The 13,578-nt window shown below is 40.4% G+C and overlaps 1 protein-coding gene and 1 non-coding gene across 3 annotated transcripts in view; one reads left to right on the top strand and one right to left on the bottom strand.

Moving 5' to 3' along the window:
* LOC124711899 (afadin) overlaps nt 1-13,578 on the bottom strand; it is a 1,103,288-nt gene that overhangs the window by 111,243 nt on the left and 978,467 nt on the right. The window lies entirely within an intron of this gene.
* Nucleotides 1,640-1,714, top strand: Trnat-ugu. Its single transcript has one exon. It is a non-coding gene; the product is annotated as a tRNA-Thr (tRNA).

The raw sequence follows: 13,578 nt of genomic DNA, 5'->3' as shown, positions 1-13,578 counted from the left end.
TCAAATTACATTAATCATGGAATGGAAACACACAGCAACAGAACGTACCAGCGTGACTTCAAACACTTTGTTACAGGAAATGTTCAAAATGTCCTCAGTTAGTGAGGATACATAGATCCACCCTCCGTCGCATGGAATCCCTAATGCGCTGATGCAGCCCTGGAGAATGGCGTATTGTATCACAGCCATCCACAATACGAGCACGAAGAGTCTCTACATTTGGTACCGGGGTTGCGTAGACAAGAGCTTTAAAATGCCCCCATAAATGAAAGTCAAGAGGGTTGAGGTCAGGAGAGCGTGGAGGCCATGGAATTGGTCCACCTCTACCAATCCATTGGTCACCGAATCTGTTGTTGAGAAGCGTACGAACACTTCGACTGAAATGTGCAGGAGCTCCATCGTGCATGAACCACATGTTGTGTCGTACTTGTAAAGGCACATGTTCTAGCAGCACAGGTAGAGTTTCCCGTATGAAATCATGATAACGTGCTCCATTGAGCATAGGTGGAAGAACATGGGGCCCAATCAAGACATCACCAACAATGCCTGCCCAAACGTTCGCACAAAATCTGTGTTGATGACGTGATTGCATAATTGCATGCGGATTCTCGTCAGCCCACACATGTTGATTGTGAAAATTTACAATTTGATCACGTTGGACTGAAACGAGGATTGACACAGTGTTGGATGAACCATTTGCAGAAGTGTACCCGTGGAGGCCAATCAGCTGCTGATAGTGCCTGCACACGCTGTACATGGTACGGAAACAACCGGTTCTCCTGCAGCACTCTCCATACAGTGACGTGGTCAACGTTACCTTGTACAGCAGCAGATTCTCTGATGCTGACATTAGGGTTATTGTCAACTGCACGAAGAATTGCCTCGTCCATTGCAGGTGTCCTCGTCGTTCTAGGTCTTCCCCAGTCGCGAGTCATAGGCTGGAATGTTCCGTGTTCCCTAAGACGCCAATCAATTGCTTCGAACGTCTTCCTGTCGGGACACCTTCGTTCTGGAAATCTGTCTCGATACAAACGTACCGCCCCACGGCTATTGCCCCGTGCTAATCCATACATCAAATGGGCATCTGCCAACTCCGCATTTGTAAATATTGCACTGACTGCAAAACCACGTTCGTGATGAACATTAACCTGTTGATGCTACGTACAGATGTGCTTGATGCTAGTACTGTAGATCAATGAGTCGCATGTCAACACAAGCACTGAAGTCAACGTTACCTTCCTTCAATTGGGCCAACTGGCGGTGAATCGAGGAAGTACAGTACATACTGACGAAACTAAAATGAGCTCTAACATGGAAATTAAGTGTTTCCGGACACATGTCCACATAACATCTTTTCTTTATTTGTGTGTGAGGATTGTTTCCTGAAAGTTTGGCCATACCTTTTTGTAACACCCTGTATAAGTATATAGTTCTGCCAATACCGGCCATGACCTTCTTCTTCTGTGCAGATGTACACATTTTCGCCGAACTCTACGGGACTTGGTAGGAATGTCTTCCATGAGTAATGAGTGTGTTGCGATGGGACACTACGAATGTAGTGTGTGGACATACAAGGTGAGAATGTGGGTCTCGCAGGAGGCGTGGGTGAGATAGTCCCTGCAGTTGTGCTATCCTCTGTGCCCTTGGTGGCTCAGATGGATAGAGCGTCTGCCATGTAAGCAGGAGATCCCGGGTTCGAGTCCCGGTCGGGGCACACATTTTCACCAGTCCCCGTTGATGTATATCAAAGCCTGTTAACAGCTGAAGGCATTAAAATAATTCTAATTTCTTTATAAAACATATCTGATAAATAATATGATCTGCTAGGAATATACAGCTTGTTGCACAAATCATTCTTTAATGTGCCTATTCATTTTATCTGCATAATTTATTTTACTTTTTTCAAGGTATATGGCGACAGGTGACAGCAACCAGATCATCGCTTCTTGTTTTCGGCTGTGACATTTGACTGTCTCAGAAGTTACGAGGAAAGCTATTCTTATTGTGGTCTTCAATACAAAAACTGGTTTGATGCAGCTCTTCATGCTATACTATCCGGTGCAAGTCCCTTCATCTCTGATAACTACTCCAACCTACATCCGTCTGAAACTGCTTAGTGAATCCATCTCTTAGTCTCACTCTACAATTTTTACCTGCCACCAAACACCCCCTTTCACACTTGCCTCCAACATTAAATGACACCTTGATCTCTCGCACTGTGTCCTATTGTCAGATGCCACAATTTTCTTGTCTCCACAGTTTGATACAGTACCTCCTCGTTGGTTACATGATCTATCCTTCCTATCTCCTGCATTCTTTTGTAATACCACGTTTCAAAAGCTCTATTCTCTTATTGACCACACTGTTGATAGTCCACGTTTCACTTCCACACACGACTACACTCCAAACACATGCCTTTAGAAAAGACTTCCTGACACTATATTCAATGTTAAGAAATTTCTCTTCTCCAGAAACACTTTTCTTGTCATTGGCAGTCTACATGTTATATCCTCTCGGGTTCAGCCAGCAGCAGTTATTTTGCTGTCCAAATAATGAAATTCAGGTATTACTTTCAGTATCTTGTTTCCTAATCTAATACCCTCAGCATCACCTGATTTATTTGACTACATTACAATATGCTTTTTTTGCTTTAACTGATGTTCATATCATATCCTCTTTAGAAACACTTATAATTCCAATAGAGATGTAACAGAAATTGAACAAAGGATTTTAAGAACTTTGTGGGTTTCCAAACCACCGTATAAGCACAGATAGAAAGTGAAATGGTTGAAGGAAAATGGATATCTGTTCTGCTATAAACAATTCTTTTCACTTGCTCTTCTTGCAGTGCTGATTCATATTTCACGTTTATAGTATTTGATATTTCTCATAAGATTGGAAGTAATACTTTAAATTGTGCCATGGAACTACTGTATGGATTCTTCGATAATGCTAGAAGCTGGTGAAATGAATTAAAATTTGAGTCACAACCAGGACCTGAAACTGGATCTTCTTGCTTACCACACGGAAATGCTGACCTTTACACCACCACAACACTATGGTCAACACTGCTGTACGAACAGCCCAAGTCGAATGCCCTCCCCAACCGAAATTTCAATTCATATCTTCAGCTTTCATCTACATCTACATGGATACTCTCCAAATCACATTTAAGTGCCTGGCAGAGGGTTCATCGAACCACCTTCACAATTCTCTATTATTCCAATCGCGTATAGTGCGCGGAAAAAAAGAACACCTATATCTTTCTGTACGAGCTCTGATTTCCCTTATTTTATCGTGGTGATCATTCCTCCCTATATAGGTGGGTGTCAACAAAATATTTTCGCATTCGGAGGAGAAAGTTGGTGAGTGGAATTTCGTGAGAAGATTCTGTCGCAACGAAAAACGGCTTTTTTTAATGATTTCCAGCCCAAATCCTGTATCATTTCTGTGACACTCTCTCCCATACTTCACGATTTTCCCCTTAAACTGTCACTATTACCAGGGCTCTCCAGCATTGGAACAGCATCACAGCACTGGACTTTATGGGCGTGTCTTGTACAACAAGTGATTGTGTAAGTCTTATAATTAAATTTTCCCAGGGACATTTAATTCTCATCTTTATCTAAAATAATGTTAGAAGCTGAAGAAATCAATGAAAATTTTATTGATTAATTTCTTCAGTTATTAGTGTTAGAAACAAGCACGTAAATAATTCATTTCAACATCAGGCTTAATGATTTTCACTGAAATGAGACATATAATTGTCTCACACAAAGATACTAGTTCTTTTTCTTTCAATTTTCTATGTATTGTTTTTCGTTTTGATCGCTTTGTTACATACAACTTGCAGTAAATTATGTTGTAATAAGCATTGATTAATTTCCAGTAATTACTACAGTTCTATACTCCACTACATTTTACTAATATACTGCACAAGCAAAAATCAATATCTTTGTGCAAATGTTTATCATTTTGCTCAGGCTCAGCAGCTATACTTCTCTATGCTTTGGCCATCTTCAAAATGTTTTTGTGATCCACAACATCTCTATCTCTGTATCATACAACAAATTTTACTTCCTGGCAACCTCAATAAATTATACTTTTCAATGCTTTCCACCATGCGACTTTCGGATCAGCAATACAGCAAATCTGCCTCTCAACGCTATGGACTCGGCCATAAATGCCTTCAGGTGTACCCAGCTGCCAGCTGCAGTAGAAAATTTGTATTCAGAGATAACTTCGGGGTTTCCATGCATGGAGGCAATCCGGTGCCCATTGCTTGTAAACCCCCCCCACCCCGTCTAACTGACAAGGGATGGTGGTTATTGCTGAAACAACTGGTTTCTGGTTATATCAATTTTTTAAGTCTTCAGTTTAACATGTCTGTTAAAACCACTCAAAATAACTGATTTCTGAAATTAATTAGTAATGATTTTTACAGCTATTATTTCCAGTAATAAATGTAGACTTTGAACAAAGATGAAAAAATTATAGTGAAGAGGAAGTAGGAGATCTCGACTGATACAATGATGAGGCTGTGATCGGTTTCAGTATCTCCAGCAAAGATTGCGAAGGTGAAGGAGATGGCGGCAGTAGCGGTGAGAGCTAAAGGTCACAATTTGTTGACTTTCCTGCATCATTACTTTTGGATCATGGCAATTTTTCAGCCTAAAGCAACCACAAAATTAAGGGTTCAGTTATTCTCCTAAGTTTATAGCACACCAATAAAATTATAGATACATCAATCAAATTTACCTTCTCTTCCAAGGAAAATTGGTATGTTTCCACCTCAAAAGACGTCACAATTTTGTCTGATGTCATGACCTTTACCACCGTAGGATCTGTCTTAGCTTTCTTTGGTGGCGGAGAATCAGCATGTTTCCACTGCTTTGACTGTTGTTTTGTCTCTAGGGTATAGCAGTGCACCACCCAAGTTTTTTGGGGTCGCAAACTGGTGCAAAAAATCTTGTTCATTTCTCCTAAAATGAGTGAAACATTGTTCCGATATGTCCACGCGTTTTTGATCCAGCATCAAGAGTCGCAGCACCCATTTTGCAGATAATTTTTTCATTTCTAATTCTTCAGTTAAAATGTGATATAAGCTTTCACATGACATCTGGCAAGTGTAAGCAATTTCATGCACTTTTGCAATTATTTATGGAGTAGTGACACATCTTGGCCGACCACTGCACGGATCATCATCTAAGCTTTCCCGACCAAATTTAAATTAATTTATCCACTTGGCAACAGTTGAATATGAAGGAGCAGAGTCCCACAATGTATTCTGAGAATCGACACAAATGTCCTTTGCTTTCATACCTATCTTTACGAAGTACTTAATAACTGCTCGAATATCGATTTTTTCCATCTTTGCAAATCACTATGTGGGAAAACCAACAGAGCCTCGTCACCACCACAGCTCTCTTCCAAGAGCATTGACATGACACATGTTTACAAGCAAGAGTTCAGTGAATATCATGTAAAGAACTTGTTGTGCTAGCACTGACCTCTCGTGGTGATTCTGAGAACTTTTCAAACCACCCTCCTATGTATGTTTATTATTGGAAGGGATATTTCCAGGTTTTTTATTTGCATCCAGTAATTAACAACAATGTTTATACAGTAATCTACTGGGGTTGAGTTTCGGTATTTTCAAGTGGCTGCTTGCATGTTATAATTTCTATAGACAGTAAGTAATGCGTATCTACTGATTTAACAAATAATCCATGTAATCAAAAGGAGTGCTACTAGAGTGTGACCCTGAAAGAATGCTAATTGCTTCATTCATGGTGAAGCTCCATCTTACAATTATACAATTGGTCATACAAACCTTTGAATGTGGAACTTCAATCTATCACACTAGCCTGTCATTTCCAATGGCATCCAAAATATTGATTTGGATAACAAAATTACACATTAGAACTTTATGCAAACTGACTCTGGATGTAAAAGCTGATGCAAAAACTTGCTTCATTTAATTAGAGGTCTTAATTTATCTGTTTCTGTCAAAACCTGTATATGACACTGCCAGCGTCCACCCCATGTTGTGTACAAAAATTCACAGGTGCCATTGTGCTTCCTGCCCTCTACTGTTAACAATGTAAACTGCACAAGGAATGGTCTCTCCACTGTGTTACCCTGCAGTATTCAAACTGAAAAATCTGTACATCATTTCAGTACTTTCCATGTTGCCGCTCAGTGTTGAGTCCCATACCATTTTCCTCTGCTACCTTTGCTGACTCACAGCTCACACACTGCATAGATTGGCAGGGCAAATTCCAATGAAAGTGATGTTTTCAAGCCATGCAAGAAGAAACTGATGATTCTAGTTCACAAGGAGAAGCTGATAATTCTGATGACATTGATTTCTGTGTCAATGAATGCTCATGTAATAAATAAAGAAAAGAAAAAAATGTAGTGAAATCTTAGAAATGTTATATCACCCGAATGAACATTTGTAAAACAACACTGGAGTAAAATGTGTCATAATTTGATGGTAGGTTTAGAAAATGAGAATGTGCAAACTACTGAGCTGTCAACTTCATCACCACTAATGCCAAGGAGCCCCATGACAGCATATGAGGATCTTTAATGGCATGCAACAGATTTGTCTCCTGGGCTCCTTCCTTGCTGACTGATCGATAATTCCTCATTATTTATTACAGATGAAAAAACAAAATACGAAACTAATCAGTACACAGGTTTAATAACTCTCAAATGCAGAAAGCAAATCAACCAATAGCATCAGGGGGGTGTGCACCATGACAAATATTGAGGATTCTTATGTGTTTTCTACAGTAATAATTTGCATCTGCCTTATGAAAATGCTGAAAATCAGCAACTACTGATCAAAAGCATCAATTCCTCCTAATCCTCCTCCTGCAACAGTCATGAGCCAAAATAGATTCAAAGAAAATTTGTCAAATTTGCACCTCTACAACATAGAAATGCATATTCCTTGTAATTCACCTAATCATGAACCACTGTTCAAAATACACCCTTTTTTCACTATCTGACTTGTTTGTCTTCTTCTTCATTTCTTCACTAAAAATATTTGACAGTTGATGAAGGAATGTCTGGTTTTTTGAGGACAAACTGTCATGTTTATGTGAAAAGCAAATCAATAAAGTATGGCACAAGGGTGTTCGTGATACTATAACTATATGTGCGCTTAAAACAGAGATGTATGCTAGGAAAGGTGCTCAGGATCCTGGTGTTATTGCACTTTTGAATAGTGTGATACAAAATTATTTTGAGAAAGGTTATATCACATATATCACTTCACAAGAAAATGAAGCACCCGAGAGATATGATCGGGTGTCAAGCACACATACACAACACTGACTGATATGTACATGATTAAGGTTGCAGTTCTCTATGACAGGTACAATAGCTGCCAGAGCGCGGTGGTGTTCTACGTGTTCAGTGTTATTAGCAGCCCCGGCAGGTGTATAAGGGGTGTGAACAACATCAGGCATTGAGTTATGTCTTTGAAGGACATGAAGCCGTGTACATGTGTGAGACAGCATTATCAGCACCTTACAGTTTGAATTATGCGATATCCAAATTTGTGGTACATTCTGATGTAACAGTAGGTTGATGTTGGACTACATGGGAACGTAGGCAGGCATACTCACAGTCAAGGTTCTGGCTGAGGTGTGATCATAACAAGGGAGATCACTGCACTAAGCACTTTACAACTCTTTAATATCTGTGCCTTCCATCTGAGAACAAGCAAAGGACTCCCTCCAACACTTTGTGTCATCCCACACCATTGGTTGAAGACTAGCAGAAGCTGGACTAGGGAATTACCATCCCTTGTGTAGGAACACCGCAACACAAATAGACTGTTAACATATGGTATGTCTTGCGTTCAACAATGAATTGCACTTCTGTATTAGCCTTGATGATCATCATTGGTATGTATAGTAGTGAACTGCAAAGAGTCCATTCTTACAAGGCTTTTGAGATGCAAAGCAGCATTTCTCCTGGCATCGTGATGTGAGAAGACATTGGGTATGACTTCAGGTTACCAGCAATTGAGGGAACTCTGATGTAACAACTGTACATCACAAATATCCTGCGTCCCAATGTGTTACCTCTCAGGCGACAATATAATGGTGGCATTTTTTCAACAAGTCAATGCTCATCCACACCTAGTGTGTGTGTATATGAACTGTCTGCATTTTACTACAGTACTCCCATGGTCAGCAAGATTCCCAGATCTGTCCCCAATAACATGTGTGGGATCATCTCCAATGTCAACTTGGTCCCTATCCTGGCATTCATGATATCAAGGACCAATGACAACAGTTAAAGGCCAGCTTGCCTCTAGAGTGGATGCTCTCTCAACAGAACTCTTCTCGACAGAGTAAGTGCATGCATCCAGGCCAGAGGGGGGTGCATGTCATATCGGTAAATTTGCTAATTCAGCCTAGTTCTTTGTAAATTTGACTATTTTGTAATCTCAAAATAGCACCACATATACCTACTCAGACTGTGAAGTTTCACTTTGTTTCCTGCTCCCTTTCTGGCCAAGTCACTTTTTTTTGGTCAGGCATTGTATATGGGCCACTACTCTCCTTCACATGCTGTCTCATTAGTTATGGGAGAGCAAGACAAAGCAGGTAGGCACTTGCATGGCTAACAGAGAAGATCTTCCTCAGTGTATGGTGGTGAATCTGAGAATAAAACATGGACAGATGACTTTTGTGAGAAGGGAACATCTGCTCTGAGAAGCATATCATCATCAAGAATTACTCCGGCAACTGCTCCAATTGCTCTGTAGTCCCTAATTTGGAGTATACTATTGACTAGGAACTTTAATCTCTGCAAACAACCAATTTGCAGGGCTAGGCATGGTGTTCTGCCCCTCTGCACTAGGGTTTCATCATGCACCTTCCAACGGAGTTACTTTGTAGTGTTTTCTCTTCTTGTAACTCACATCATAGCTGTACAGTACTTGTATGTTCTCTTTTCTGGTAAATACATTATCAACTCCAATCTATTTGACTGCTTTCACTCTTGCACACCTTCACCACTCATGTACCCAGATACTTTAATAGTGATGAAAATAAATATCTTTTTGGCAATGTCTTTTTACATCGTTGGTGATGAATTTTCTAAAATACTCTGTCCATTTCATAGCTGGCACTGCAGATATGTGAGCTCTTTGCGTTATTCTCATACCAGTAATGGAACAGGTGATGATTATAGTGTTAAAATCTTGTCTGCAATCCAGCAGCTGTCTGATGCAGTTATCCTGTTGCATCTGGCAGTTGCAGCCATGGTGGGATCTCTTTCAGCACGGCCTAAAAATAAAGGACTTGTGGACAGGATCATGCATTTTGCTGACTCCAGCACCACCAAGATTTGACAATGACATGCTTAAGTTTCACCCTTGCTTGTGTTCAGTGATGGTTATAATTGCTGATTAAGTCTGCAACTTTTCCCTATTTCGCACCAGCACCAACTATTAATTTCTTGTCCTGTCATTAGCACCATGCCTCCTGTTGACTATGGCCTCTTGTTTTCAGCCACATCGCCTTTAACTGTGCCCTCTGCTCTTCTCCATAGTTGTAGTCTCTGTGCTACTCTGTATCCTTTTTTCCTCATCAATTCACCACCTCTTTTAGAGGTTCTGTACTCTGTCTTTGGATACCATGTGGTCATCTGGTCTTTGGGACTCCAAGGAACAACTGCCTCCAGGGCCATCTAGACTCGAGGATCAATTGCCTCCAATGCCAACCATGGTCAGAGGTCAATAGACTTGCAGCAGTTACTTGTTCAATGGACCCCTATGGTGCTCCACCTTCCAAGTCTGGTGGCTCCTTGGCTCAATGGGACCCACCATTCTTCATTCCTGCCCTGAGGCCTATTCTTCCTCTTCAGTGCTCTGCATACCTTGTGTTCTATGCAGTTAGTCCTGTCATGAAGACCTATCCTTAATCTCTTTCCTTTTCAGTGGCAACTGCTCTCACTCACTCTTCTGTTTACCACTGCGACATAGCAACACCACTCAACCTCAGATACTAGTAGCATGGTCTAATCTGCTGGGCTGCAGCCGCTGATGACTCTCCAGACACAATCGGACATCGATGTCATCAAGGGGAAATACCCATTCCATTGTGGGCACCCATTGGTGCTGCCACTTCCAACATTGGGCGGCTGCCACCGTCTCTCTCTCTCTCTCTCTCTCTCTCTCTCTCTCCTCTGTGGGATGGAGGGGGGGGGGGGGTTACGGCTCCACAGCAACAGCTGAATGGTTTTGCCAACACTTCCCGCAATGAAGAAGGGTATGCAAGATCTTTGGCTAATAGCAAGACGACACCACCATCTTCTCCCTGAGGAAGAAAGGATGTGGTATCTGCATCTACACTTCGATCAGACTGCAACAGCATGCCCACCCACATTCTGCACTTGACCTAGCTTCAAGTGTCATCCACCATCTGCACTGGCATCTGAAATCCTCCAATGACCCCAGAAGTTACAGGTAGCAAGCCAACACAACAAGAATCATAATGGGAGTTGTTTATTGCCTGGAACTCAGGACACCACCACTGCAGGTGCTACCCTCGTCGACAGCAAGTGTCCCTAATGACAACAGGAAATGGAGCTAATGCGGGACCATTTGCCTCTGCAAGTCAAGTACACAGTTCATCTGCCTTGACAGTAATTACACTGTCGAAAGGCCAATCATCATCAGGAGATACAATGGACAGCTGCATCAATTGCTCCACTGTCCTTCATTCATAGTATTTTCTGAGCACCACTGATCCTTATCTCAGCAGGCAAACGACATGAAGACCTAGGCTTCACTGTGTTAGTATTTCACCATGCATCTTCCACTGGAATTACTCAATACCATAGCTCTTCCTGTAACTCAGATAAAAGCTTTACAGTACTTGCAGTTTATATCTTCTTGTAATTCTATCCAGAATAATTAAGTTATCAATTCCCATGTATTGACTGCTGTCATTTCTGTGTGAGGTTTCATCACTCGCACATGCAGATAATTATGGTGCTTTGACACTTTCAACATGACACAGTGCTTCAGCAACAGAGGCAAATGTGCACTCGGGTGGGTGATCAATCACTAAATCAAAACAAGACGTAGTTCCACATTAAAACATGCACAAAGCAGGAATGGATAAATCATGCCAAATAACTGCTTGTTATAATTTCAAGAGGAAGCAGTTCAAAAGCTGGAAAAATTGTTCTTTCAGTTGTTTGGGGAGCATCATAAATGAATTTGTGCTTCATAGAGACAGGCAATAGGGGCAAAAAGAAAAATAGTGTTCTCTCCCCTAGTTTCTTTACAATTAGGGAATTCTTTTGTGGCATAAAGCAATGTATGTTAAGAAATTAGTTATTCTCGATTTCTTGGACAGAGAAGACTTAATGGGAAACAGTTTTCTGAAATGAAATTTTTCTGAGAAAAAAGTATCACTTAACAATTGTCTGCAAGATTAATAAGAGCCAGAAGAAGGATGTGTGCTTAAATGTCCTGGTGTACTGAAATTGCAATATTGCCCTTTGCAGGCCTGAACATTTCAAAACTTAGCAAATGTGGGCAAGTTATGCATAAGAACAGTTTGCACTATATTTTGCCCCCACTTTTCTGGGTTGGAAATATGATTCAGCAAAAACTTCTGTATCTCCGATAATTTAGTATTTCATAGTAAGATTTTGAAGAGCAGATAAACCATGTTTCAATATTTCAAATGAAACATCACACAAAATTAATGCATTAACAGCCACTAAACCATGACCTTCAAAAAAAGTGTTGACAACAATAGTAAAGCTCTCCAATCCAACATGAGTGAGGCCAGTCTTGAATATGTTCACAATGACAAAAAATGTCTTGAATGAAACCCCTAAATTACTCATTTGATGTACATTTACATCCAACAGTAGTAAGAGCTAACACACAGGGAGCTGCTGAAGGAGAGAGCCACATGATGAGAGCAGCAGTTATTGACTGTATCTATTTTAGGGCTCTGCAGATCAGAATTATAATTTTTGGAATCCCCACCAGACTCCCGTATGCCTGATGAGGAGCTGTTTGTGGCTGAGAATTGGACAGTGCCATGACTCCACTGCAAGTGGTGTAAGTGTTGCATGCGTCGGGCAGTGACTCTGTAGTCTTAACTTTCCTGGTCTGGCCACGTGGACTCCAGCGTCAGCTGCTTCTTAGCTCTCGTTTGTATCCGTGTGCACTTTGGTCTACACTCGCTTGTATTTGTGTGTGAATACTTCTTCCTGCTGCTCTCTCTTAGTTGCATGTTTGCCCCTAACTGTGTTTTCGGACACTCTGCTCACCAGTTAGGTTGCGACTGTCGTCGTTCATGGGTCAGGAATTTTCTCCACCCTGGGACTGTCTGTGTGTGTGTTGTCCTCATCATCATTTGGGAAGTGGCGAGACCACCACCACCATTTATGTATATGGAAAATAAGAGTGATCCTATCACATTTTGTTGGGGCGCTCCTGACAATACTCTTGCCTTTGATGATATTCAGTGGAATTGCCATGCATACTGAATTCGTGTGGATCAAGAGTCATTTTATACGTAAAATATGGGTTAGGTTCTCATTTTCTCACACATTAAATATAAAATAGCAGCATTTCTTATTATTTTTAACAAAAATAACAATCACCGTATTTCTGAAATACATTTCAATAAAAAATTTACACACTTAAGAATTTAACATAAACACTCAATAGAGTGCTAAAATTATTTTCATGAAGTTCAGCTACATTCTTAAACAGCCGATGAATCATCAGAAACAGAAGAATCTAATGGTGCTATAGCCAGTTCAGTTTCTGTGTCAGATGACCTTCGATGGAAATCCTTTGTAACTGAAATGCTTGACATTCATTTGAAGTGTCATACTCTTTTGAAAAGAAATGTTTAATTAGTAGCCTTTTTCGCCAATTCATTGAACAACTCTTTGTAACATTTAAGATAATGTTAATACCTCCATGCACTATTGACTGCTTAGTTCTTCAAGACAACATTCTTCAAAATTTCACAATTATGCTGACCTAAACTGACAATTCACATTTCGGCAAACATGAACAAAGATAAGCATTGAGGTGTGCTAATGCATTACCCTTCCCCTATACTACGAACAGATGGCAGCACTGAATTTAATAATAAAATTGTATGTATGTGAAAATGGAAATAATGAATTCAAGTGTAACAGGGTTTACCTGAATATCATAAAGAATTATCTACTAATAAAGTAAGATTTATTGGGAATCAAAACGGTTTGTTAGTGGACAACTTCTTCAATTCCATTGACAGACTTCTTAGCAAGACTGTTAGATGTGCAAAGTAACTTCCCAATAATATCTTACTTCCACGCCTCTTTGGAACAGTAATGTTTCCTCTTTTTCTGTTCCCTGGTTCGAACAGCCTACAAGTTGTCTTGTGCACTTTAGCATGTAAATGTATACAAGTCTGTAACAATTTTCTATTAGTTTGTGTATGAAAATATATTTAAAAGGTCTGACTTAGTCTACATCTTAGAGGATATATCTGTTAGAATGTGTGGAAGGAACATTAATATATT

Source organism: Schistocerca piceifrons, chromosome 8 (genome assembly GCF_021461385.2).
Source record: "Schistocerca piceifrons isolate TAMUIC-IGC-003096 chromosome 8, iqSchPice1.1, whole genome shotgun sequence".
Lineage (NCBI taxonomy): Eukaryota > Metazoa > Arthropoda > Insecta > Orthoptera > Acrididae > Schistocerca > Schistocerca piceifrons.
Note: the sequence above shows the minus strand (reverse complement) of the source record. Positions and strands in the feature narration are given on the sequence as shown.